Source organism: Balaenoptera physalus (genome assembly GCF_965194825.1).
Source record: "Balaenoptera physalus genome assembly, chromosome: 17".
NCBI lineage: Eukaryota > Metazoa > Chordata > Mammalia > Artiodactyla > Balaenopteridae > Balaenoptera > Balaenoptera physalus.
Window position 1 is genome coordinate 27,155,587 of NC_138895.1, and position 12,113 is coordinate 27,167,699.

General features: G+C 36.2%; 1 pseudogene across 1 annotated transcript; it reads left to right on the plus strand.

The window, feature by feature from the left end:
• The first annotated feature begins 1,178 nt into the window (after positions 1-1,178).
• LOC309647068 (methylmalonic aciduria and homocystinuria type D homolog, mitochondrial pseudogene) lies at positions 1,179-7,648 on the plus strand (annotated as a pseudogene). The gene has a single exon. The product of its transcript is annotated as a methylmalonic aciduria and homocystinuria type D homolog, mitochondrial pseudogene (transcript).
• The last annotated feature ends 4,465 nt before the right edge of the window (positions 7,649-12,113 follow it).

The following is a 12,113-nucleotide window of genomic DNA, read 5'->3' on the forward strand; positions in this document are numbered from 1 at the left end:
TGTAAGGCCAGACACTATCAAACTCTTAGAGGAAAACATAGGCAGAACACTCTATGACATACATCACAGCAAGATTCTTTTTGACCCAGCTCCCAGAGAAATGGAAATAAGAACACAAATAAACAAATGGGACCTAATGAAACTTTAAAGCTTTTGCACAGCAAAGGAAACCATAAACAAGACCAAAAGACAACCTTCAGAATGGGAGAAAATATTGGCAAAGGAAGCAACTGACAAAGGATTAATCTCCAAGATTTACAAGCAGCTCATGCAGCTCAATAACAAAAAAACGAACAACCCAATCCAAAAATGGGCCGAAGACCTAAATAGACATTTCTCCAAAGAAGATATACAGATGGCCTACAGACACATGAAAGAATGCTCCACATCATTAATCATTAGAGAAATGCAAATCAAAACTACAATGAGATATCATCTCACACCGGTCAGAATGGCCATCATCAAAAAATCTAGAAACAATAAATGCTGGAGAGGGTGTGGAGGAAAGGGAACACTCTTGCACTGTTGGTGGGAATGTAAATTGATACAGCCACTATGGAGAACAGTATGGAGGTTCCTTAAAAAACTACAAATAGAACTACCATACGACCCAGCAATCCCACTACTGGGCATATACCCTGAGAAAACCATAGGTCAAAAAGAGTCATGTACCAAAATGTTCATTGCAGCTCTATTTACAATAGCCAGGACTTGGAAGCAATCTAAATGTCCATCGACAGATGAATGGATAAAGAAGATGTGGCACATATATACAATGGAATATTACTCAGCCATAAAAAGAAATGAAATGGAGGTATTTGTAATGAGGTGGATGGAGTTAGAGTCTGTCATACAGAGTGAAGTAAGTCAGAAAGAGAAAAACAAATACAGTATGCTAACACATATATACGGAATCTAAGGGGAAAAGAAAAAAAAAAAAAAAAAAAAGAGGCCATGAAGAACCTAGTGGCAAGACGGGAATAAAGACACAGACCTACTAGAGAATGGACTTGAGGATATGGGGAGGGGGTGGGGTGAGATGTGACAGGGTAAGAGAGTGTCATGGACATATATACACCACCAAATGTAAAATAGATAACTAGTGGGAAGCAGCCGCATAGCACAGGGAGATCAGCTCGGTGCTTTGTGACCATCTAGAGGGATGGGATGGGGAGGGTGGGAGGGAGGGAGATGCAAGAGGGAAGAGAAATGGGAACATATTGTATATGTATAACTGATTCACTTTGTTATAAAGCAGAAGCTAACACACCATTGTAAGGCAATTATACTTCAATAAAGATGTTAAAAAAAAAAAAAAAAAAAAAAAAAAACTAAAAATAGAACTATCATATGACCCAGCAATCCCACTCTTGGTCATATACCCAGAGAAACCAAAATTCCAAAAGATACATGCACCCCAGTGTTCATTGCAGCACTATTTACAATAGCCAGGACATGGAAGCAACCTAAATGTCCATCAACAGAGGAATGGGTAAAGAAGATGTGATACATATATACAATGGAATATTACTCAGCCATAAAAAGGAATGAAACTGTGCCATTTGCAGAGATATGGATGGACCTAGAGACTGTCATAAAGAGTGAAGTGCTCTGTAACAGAGCCAGACTGGTTTCCTATCTCCCAGGATTTTGCTCTTTAGTTGAAAGAGTCGTCAATCCCAAAGCCTTTTCAGCTGCAGGATCTTCAGGTTCTGATGAGTCTCATGTGGCCACTGCACCTATAGATATCTATCGAACAGTTTTGCCTGATGAAACTATGGGACCATTTGGACCTCAGGATCAGAGATTCCAGGTTCCTGGGAACATAGGTTTTGATTGTCACCTCAATTGGACTGCACCACAGAAGAAAAGCCAGGTTCATAAAACTTTACCTGATGTTCTAGCAGAACCTTTATCCAGTGAAAGACATGAGTTTGTTATGGCACAATATGTGAATGAGTTTCAGGGTAATGGTGCACCTTTGAGCAATAAATTAACAGTGCAGAAACTTACTTTGAAAGTGCCAGAGTAGAGTGTGCAATCCAAACATGTCTGGAATTGCTGTGAAGAGATTTTGAACCACTATTTCCAGAAGTAGTCACCAACAAACTAATGATTTTGACTGTAACACAGAAAACTAAGAATGATATGACTGGAGTGAGGAGGTAGAAAATGAAAGAGAAATGCTCTTAGAAAAGTTCATCAACAGTGCTAAGGAAATTGCTATGTCTAAGGCTACTTGGCTGACTTTATTGACCCACCATCTGGTTTGTCATTTTTTGGACCATATACAAAGACTTTTATCTCTGACCCAGGCATCTTATTTTATTTTCTACAATCCTTGAAATAGTAAAAGACTAACTTATTGGCTTGAAAGTATTAGAATAAAATGTTGACCCTTCTCAGATCTTGACAGTCTTCTTTTGAACTCTTTCGACTATCACTGCATTCCTAGAATGAGATCGCTTTAAGTATTGATGACACCATTGCTTTCCACCTTACCACCAACCAGTACGGAGGACTGGCAAAGGAACAATGGACTTAGGGAAGAGTGGGCCTCTTGGTGCAATAATTGTGCCTTTCGTTTTTAGTAAATTTTACAATCAACTCATGAGAGCTTGGAATTCATGTCACAATAGCTTGGAGACAAGAGAAGAAATTGATCAGAAGAGTCTGCTGACATTGCCAAGTGACATTCTTAAAGACTGTCAGAAGATATAGAATGGCCACTCCTAACTGAATGTCTGACCTGTGGTGCAGAGTATGAAGAGAGTGTGGGGTGACCACCCTGTGTTTCACTGCTGGGGTCCACAGGGTAAAGAATGCATGCACTCATTCAGGAGCTCTAAACCAGTGGTTTCACCGGGGTCTAAGCATAGATAGGCCAGAGCTGATAAATGGGTCCTCACACACAGCTCAAGAGCAAAGCTGCTTTCAATCCTCCAGTCTAGGGTTCTAGCACTGGTAGTCCAGAATCCTGAGGGCATCCTGTGTTTTACGTGAGTGTCATCAAAAATCAGTGTATCATAGTAGTGTCGCAGCCCAAAGTCCCATGATTTTCAGAAAGAAATAGCACATCATCTGGCAAGAATGACCTACACTCCAGGGTACCCTGTGCCACTAGGTCTGGCCTTAGGGGCCTGGGAAATCCTTGTAGACATGAATCCTGAAACTTTAGGACATCTGTTCGACCCTAGGCACAGATTTAGATGAGAAAGAATCCTGAAGATGAAAAACTGGGACCTGTGTTCACTTGAGACCTGGTCCTAGCTTGAAGTTCTCCACCTGGGATGCACTGTCAGATCAGGTAAGTCCTAGGCAGAGGAAAAGCACTTAGACACCAAAGCTCATTGAAGGACAGGGCCAAGGCAAGAGCCTCACTTTCCTGGGTCTAAGAGTAATAATATGAGAAAGCTAAATCTTCATCTTCTATAATGTGAAGTACTAAGATGACAATTAAAACTAAAAGAAAAAAAAATACCTAGCAATAGTATGTTATTTAAAAATATTAAGTAAATAACATAACAATCAACTAAATGGCATTCACAGTAGTTGCTTCTTGGGAGTAGGAATTGGAAAAGAAGATATAGGCTAGAGAATGTTCCTTTTCATAAGTTTAGTTTAGATTTGGTTTTTACTTTTTATATACATTTGATCAAAAAATCAATGAAAAAGTTTCAATGTTCACATAAATATAATCTTAATTAATAATTGGTGGCATTTCTTAATCATAAGAGGAGAAATGTTTTTTGCCTTCCTTGTTTATCTTATTTTTGAAAGGGAAAAAATAAAATGATTCTGAGATAGTATGTGCATCTGTATTTTGAAAAGGAAGGACAGATTATAAAAGTTCTTATAAAGTCCATACCAAAGATGAAATAACCCTGATTTCAGAAACAATTGAAGTATGTTCAGATTTCATCATGTCCAAATGTAAGATGACTCTAGCAATTGTAAAGTAATAATTAATAGGCCAATAATCAAGAGATGTACAAGTTGTAAGAAAACAGAGAGGAGAGTAAAAAAAAAAAAAAAAAAATCCAAGTTTGTAATATCCTGAAACAGGAGTGTAGGCTTATTTTAGGAGTAATACAAGCTCTAACTGAGATGGAACTTTTAATGTAAGCTGGAAGAGCTAGGGAAAATCTCAGGCTAAAGTAGAAGTTTTGAAAAGTATAAGATGTATCATACTTTAAAATGTATTTTTTGTTATTCAAAAAGGTCATTTTATTTGTGAAACATTAGTACAATTGGTCTTCTCAATATCTTTCTTAGTTTTTATGCTCCATAAAATCTCTGCCATATTTAATACTATTGTTTATTCCAATCTCTTAAAGCTCTGGCTTTGGTAAGAATGTATTATTTTGTACTTCTCCCACTTTTTTTTGCCAACTTTAATCTTGTTTTCATTACTAGACTCTAAATGGCCTATTTTTATTTAGTTTTCTTCTTTACACATTTCTTGCTTCAGTGATCTCATCCTTTCTCTTTTTTAATGATCATCACTTCTAGGCAGATGACTCCCATATGTATATTTAAAACCTGACTAAAATCCCTAGTACAGAGAAGTGTTCAATAATATTGCAGAATAAATAAAAATTTTAATGAATACAAATTAGTGAAGTCTACGGGTATTAGGGCTAATTCAAAATGTAGCATTGATGCCATAGGTAGAATTTATTCTGAGTGAATCATTTTCTTCCGATCTTAAAAGCTCATATTTTAAACAGACAGATTGTTATCTGTGACTTTATGCTTGTCAACATCACTTCCTCTGATTTTGGGGGCATGGTTGTTATAAAAATTAATTTGGTTCATAATTAACTATTACTGGGAAAATGAATAATAGAAAGAATATAGATATTTCCCCGGAGTGTTTATCAGGTTAAGAGATTTTTATTGCTTAAATTATCTGACCTGTACAAAAAAATGAAAGATAGGTATTTCTAACTTCATTTTTTTAATATGTGAAAACCAGATACTTAAAGAGGAATTACTTATCAAAAGTTGCAAAATTTTTCAGTGACAAAGACAAGGATGAAGGCCACTGTTAAGTTTTTCATTTTTAACTATATGATACTTCTTCCTCTGAGCTAAAAAGATCAAGTTTCAAAAAGAGTATTGCATGAATAATGTACCAATTATCATTTTAAACTGTGAAATTTAATTACCTAATGTAATTAAAGGCATATATTAATTTGGCCAATTCTTATTCTTGTAATTAATGGTAAATTAGGTATTTAATGTATAATTATGTGAAAGTTACTAACCTCATTCTTCAATGTCTTTTCTTTTGGGAAAATCTCTGCATATTGATTAACCAAACATATCAGTGAAATCTGCAACAGAAAATGAAAAGACAATAACATTTGTATAAAAGTTTATAGTTAAACCACAGTCTAGTTGTTGAGCTCTGGAAGCTGCTAAAAAGGAATGCATTCATCAGGATAGGTTAATATCTATGACATACAATTGCAACTTCACAGTAGCTTCACTAATGTTACAAGGTAGATTAAAAAGAATTTCAGCTCCTTGCAGTCAAGGACAAGATACTATCCATCTTCTGGCACCACCATCTTCTAAGATTAACCATAAAGTGGAAGAGAAAACAGCAGGCAAATAGCAGTCCATGTATCAGAGGAGGAAATGGGTTTGATCAAGTGCCAGCAGTCTCTGGCAGTCTACTCTGGGGCAACCACATATATACCTCATTCTTTATTCCATCTGTAGAGTGCATTCACCCCTCCACAAGGGAGAAAACCTGAAATACCACCATTTAGTAGCTGCATTCAGCCGTGGTCCAAGATCTCTAGGAAAATGTGCAGTACTTTTTACTACTAAGTCAGAATGCAATTCTTCTTGGTGTGATCAACCTATGATCTAAAACGCCCCCCCCATCAATTCTCACTAATATACTATGGTAAATAGGGATAGGACAACTGATAAAAACTTACAATTAGAGAGAAGGCATTGGGAAGATTTTCAGCAGTTCTGTAGAATTGCCAGGATCTTGAGGGGTGAGCACTGGGTCCCTGAACTGGCAGTGGGGGATATTCTCTGATTAGTTCTGTTTCTAATCTTTGAAAGGAACATATTTCCATTTTTTTCATGAACGCTAGCACTGATATTTAGGAAAAGCAGTGAGTCTTCTTTGACCACATTTGAAATTGTTCTTGGATGATGTCAATTTTTTTAAAATAGTTAGAATTTTAACAACAGGACTCATAGTTCCTTTGAGAATATAATTCCTCCTGCCGCAGAACTTAATGGGCTTCTGATCTACTCTCAATCAGTTCTCGGCACCAATAACCACACATAAATACTTCTATAGCCATAATACTTAAGTCTGCATCACTTCTTTGCATCCTTGCCCAACATTTATCTCTATTAACTTAATAGCTGCTACCTTGAGGCTTTATAATTTGAGTGGAAAACTAAAAACCTGGATTTTAATATGTTTTTGCTGTTTTCTCAAATGTATTTCCCTTTTCTTTTGCTTAAACGCATACACTTTTCTAAGACTTCAAGGCCACAAATCCCCAGACTACTTTCTACTCTGGTTTCCTTTCTCTTTCTTATTGCACTGTGTCTAACAGTCTCTGAACTTACTTCCTTCTTGCCAAGTATAGCTAATAATTGTCAACACAAACTAAGGTTTTAATTCTTTCAACCACTTCCCCTAGAGCTCTTGGCATGGACTTTCTTCCAGGCTGTTGCAGGTCATGGTGTCATGAAAAGTTTCGCCCCAGTGTAACATGGATTATCAATTTTCCAGCTTTGAAAATCAGTTTCTCCTCTGTCCAGTCTCTGATCACAAAGTGGATGTCACGTAGTCAACATTTTCATTCAGTAGGACACTATTCCTGGTATCAAAACTAGCAGTTGGGGTATGTTAAAAATGTTTAAAACAACCCCCAAATCTCAATGGCTTAACCCAGTCATTTGCTCATGAAACAAACCACTGTGATTGGCAGGGGGGCTCTGCTCTTATAGTCTTTTAGATATTCTAGGTCCTTCTATACTGTGGGACCACTATCTTTAGTACATGATGCTCAAGATCATTATGGGATGTGAAGAGAGAAAGGGAATAGTGTACAGCAGGTTTTCAGGGGCCCAGGCCTGGATTCATTTTTGCTAACATTTCATTGACCAGTACTCAGTCCTATGATCTTGATCTTATTTAGGAAGAATGGGCAATGCAACTGATCTCTGTGCATTGGACGAAAAAGAAAAAAAAACAAAAAACAAAAGGGTATTAGTGAACAATAGCAGTCATTCCCATGAAGGAATCTTAGAATATGTTTCATGTTAGTTATCCGAAAATCATTTGGTGACTTCAGTAGATAAAAGGAAGCAAAATCAGTAATTTTATGTTATGGGTTATTCTGGCCATTTTTCTAAACTTCTTTACTTAGAGTTTTTATAAAGTAAGCATTCTTCCCAGCTTGCATTTTCTTATTGGGCAGTTTAGTGAAGCATGTTCCTGATTATACAGAGACCCTCTGGAATTTGGGTCAGGGTACTCTGGCATTCTGTAGGACTGCTCTCTTTCCAGTGTTACCTGTGTGACATGTCTTTTCTAGGGTTACATATCTGAGTAAAAGGCACAACCATCCATTCAAATTCCCAAGAGAAAATTAGGGTTTCTTTTTTTTTTTTTTTTTTTTAATTAATTAATTTATTTATTTATGGCTGTGTTGGGTCTTCATTTCTGCGCGAGGGCTCTCTCCAGTTGTGGCAAGCGGGGGCCACTCTTCATCACGGTGCGCGGGCCTCTCACTATCGCGGCCTCTCTTGTTTCGGAGCACAGGCTCCAGACGCACAGGCTCAGTAATTGTGGCTCACGGGCCTAGCCGCTCTGCGGCATGTGGGATCTTCCCAGACCAGGGCTCGAACCCGTGTCCCCTGCATTAGCAGGCAGATTCTCAACCACTGCGCCACCAGGGAAGCCCAGGGTTTCTTTTCTTAGCTCTTTGTGCTCATATATACCAAATCTTATTAATTACTAGGTCCTTGTTATTGTACCTCACTAATTGCTCTTGAAATGACTGACATTTCTTATCCTCACTGCTACATCCTCCTAACTGGTCTCTTCAGCTTCTACTCTTTAGCAAATATGCAAATAAGATCACAAAGCTCCTCAAGTTGCTCATGTTAACCTCAAGATAAAGTATATACTATTTAGCACAGCATTCACATTATTGTTATGTGTCCAGACCCCAGTGCCCTCTTCCTTATCTATTATCATGCCCCAAATTATATCCCAATCTCTGGCTATTGCTCCTGGAGGCTGACTTTTCCGTCTCTCTTTCTTTTTATGCCCGTAGTGCTATTTGTTTCCCCATATTTCTACACTGTATTTTCCTTGTCTTCTTGTTTGTCTCCTCAATAAAACCTGCCAGATCCTTGAGGACAACAACAGTGTTTTATGTATCCTTTCATTGTAAGTCCTTAATATATTCCCAGGCACACTGTAGGCACTCAATACTCTTTGCTGGATAATTGAATGGAACCTCACCCCCATGATTCATCCAAGTGGTGCAGGGAGCTGTGGACATCTCTCTAACACACACTCTTTATAAACATCCTCAAAATGCACTGGATACACTGTTGCCTTATGCACATAGCCCAAAAACAAGATTTAAGTACTTCAGAACCTCAAGGGTGTTTTGAAGTATATATTTGGACATCATACTAGAAAGTATCTATATTAGTGTGTAAAAACAGCTGCTGAAATAGAAACTTCACTGCAGAATCTGTTAGCAGCAGAGAGATATCTTTGTCTGTTTTTTTTTGTTAAAGAAGAGGGGAGTGAGATGAGAGGGCTCCAATGCCTGGAAAGAGCAAAGATGTCTCTACCTTCCTTTCTTCTCTTCTACCTAAAAATTATTAGGGCAACTTTAGAGGCTAGTGAATATGCGGAAGATGTAATCATGGGTAATACGAGTGGTAGGTATGAGCATGTAACTTGCCTTTCTAGAAGAGAGGTATCTTGCTAAGGAAACATCATAGCAAAAAATAAAATAGCAATGGTTCTGAGGTTGGTTCTCAAGATTCTTCCTGGCTGGGCTTGTTTCTTGCAAGTTCCTGAAACCAGGCGTACTATCAACACACACCATGAGAGCAAAACAACACAAAGCCAAAGCACAAATTCAAGTTCGTGAGTCTTAAGGTGACTCAGAATCAGTGTATTAAAATAAGTATAACAGCTGATTTTAATGTAATTGATTAAAATTTTATTTTAAATATACGGTTGTCATATATACAGCATAAGAATGGAGTTAGACTGGTGGGATTGAAATAGCTTAATTACTAACTTCTTTTTCTTTGGGAAAATACATATATTTCCACACCTTAAATGTCCTTTTAGGCTTACTTTTATTTGTGGCTTGAAAGTATTCTAAGTAAATTGGTTACAAACACTTTATGAGCAACTGTATGCACATTATGCTTCTTCCTCAACAAATCCAGTTTACCTATTTCTCACCAAGAGAGTGATCTGCTGGGTGAAGTAAGGCAAGTTCTACATTTCACTTGGCCAGAAGATTTAGATTTTGTCTCTTAATGAAGATTAAGAAAGGGTCATTATTATAGCAAATAAAATATCTCCTGGTCCACGAAGGCCAGCTTCAGAGGAGCAAAACTAAGTAGGGCCAACTAATACTATCTTCTCTATCAACCAATATAGGGTACCTTACACTTCTTATCAGCCAGGAATTCTGAGATACTGATTATGATTTGCCTTTTTTTTTCTTACGTTACCTTTATCTGAATGGAACAATTCAATCATTCTATTTCTCCTTTTTAATAGGAGAGTGGACAAAAAAGGAGCAAAATATGCCCCTCCCCATCTTTTTCCTGCTTCACACAGAAAATTGTGAATATTCATCAAAATATTCTTTTTCAGAGTCTCAAATTAAGGTGTGAATCACCAAGACAAGGATCCATTAGTTATCAAATACCAAATTATAATTATTTTTTGATTTCTCTCCCTTAAATGAGTTCAAATGGGATAATAAATTAACAAGTGCCTGAATTAAGATGTGGTTAATTATCAGGTAACAAATTTGCAGATTACCCTTGGTAAATATTTACTGATGAAATAAACACTAGAGAAATGAGTGTGGATTTGGAGTCAATTCCTTTATTCACAATTTCATCTTCTTTGAGCTAAACGAAAAGGAATTTTAAGGTTTACTTATTGGCACATGAGTTCCAAGAAGTTAAGTTAAATTTCAATATTTTTTCCTGATCCCTAGAAAAGCTCTGAATAATTCATACAATAAAATGAGGGTAAAGTGAATGAATGTTCACAGGTTTGTTTTTCTGCTTCGTTCATTTATTTATTAAACATTTCTTGAGCACTTGCTGTGTGACAAACTCTATGCCAGATTTAGTGGTACAGAGAGGAATTAGGTATGGACTTACCCTCAAGAGGTTTTAATTCAGTGAATATTCTCTCTAAAACAGTGAACAAGATGAAGCTGAGCAGGTAATACAAGAAGCTCTTTTGAATTCCTTCTTGTTCCAGGTCCTACAGTGAGGTTTTATTACATTTTTAATTGAATTTTTAATCAAGATAACTATAGATTCACACACAGTTGTAAAAAATAATACAGAGAGATCTCTTGCACAAATTACCCAATTTCTCCAAAGGTAATATTTTACATATCTGTAATATAATATCACAATCAGTATACAGACATAAATACAAACCAACAATGTTATTCAGATTTCCCCAGTTTCACTTGCAATCATGTGCATGTTAATTAAATTCCATAGAATTGAATCACATGTTTAGGTTCATGTATTCACTGCTAGAGTCAATATTCTAAACAGTGGTAACATCACAGGATCCTTCCTGTTGCCCTTTTGTAACTACTTCCACCTCCCAACCACGTACCACATCCTTAATTCCTAGCAACCACAAATTTGTTTACGATGTCTATAATTTTGTCATTACAAATGACACTGTAGTTATATAGAAAGGCTTAATATCAGGTAGAGTGAGTCCCCCCACCTTATTCTTCTTTGTCAAAACTGATTTAACTATATTATGGCCTGTGCTTTTCTATGTAAATTTTGAAATAAGCTTACACATGTCGATGAAAAAATCTTATGGGGGTATTGGTAGAAATTGCATTAGACACATAGATCAACTGACATGTTTACTATGTTGAAACTTCCAAGCCATGGCCACAATGTGTCCCTCCATTTATTTAGGTTTCTTGTATTTCTTTCATCTCCATTTTGTAATTTTCAGCATGCAGAGAGATTCTTAAATATTTTGCTAAGTGAATACCTAAGTATTTTGTTTTATTGGAGTGATAGCAAGTAACATTTTGTTTTAAAAATTCTTAGTTCATTCTTAGTAGGTAAAAATGCAATTGATATCTGTGTGTTGATTTTATATCCCAAAACCCTGCTAAACTCACTTATTAAAAGTTCTAGGATAATTTTTACAATATTTTTGTGGATTTTCTGCATACACAATCATGTCATTTTCAAATGCAAAGAGTTTAATTTCTTCCTTTTCAATCTGTATTTCTTTTATTTTATTTTTGTCCTACTGAAGTGGATAAAAGTTTGAATAAAAGTGATGAGAGTGGACAGTCTTAGTTTATTCCTGATCTTAGGAGGAAAGCATGCAAAATTTTACCATTAGGCATGTTATTAGCAGCAGGATTTTTTAAATGTTTTTTGTTGAATTTAGGTAATTCCCTTCTATTGGTAATTGCCAAGTGTTTTTTTTTTTTTTTTTTTAATGAATGGGTGTTGGAATTTGTCAAATGTTTTTCTATATCAATTAATAAAATCATATGATCTTTCTTCTTTGTCTTATTGATACAATAGATTATGTTTGATTTTTGAATGTTGAATAAGCATTGCATTTCTGATCATCTGTATTATTCTCTTTTATACATTGCTGGATTCTGTTTGCTAGTATTTTGTTGAGGATTTTGCATATAAATTCATAAGAGATATTGGTCTGTGTTTTGTTTTTTTTTTGTTTTTTTTTTTTGTACTACCTTTGTCTGGTTTTAGTATAACAGTAATACTGACCTCAGAAAATGAACTGGGAAGTTTTCCATCCTCTTCTATTTTCTTGAAGA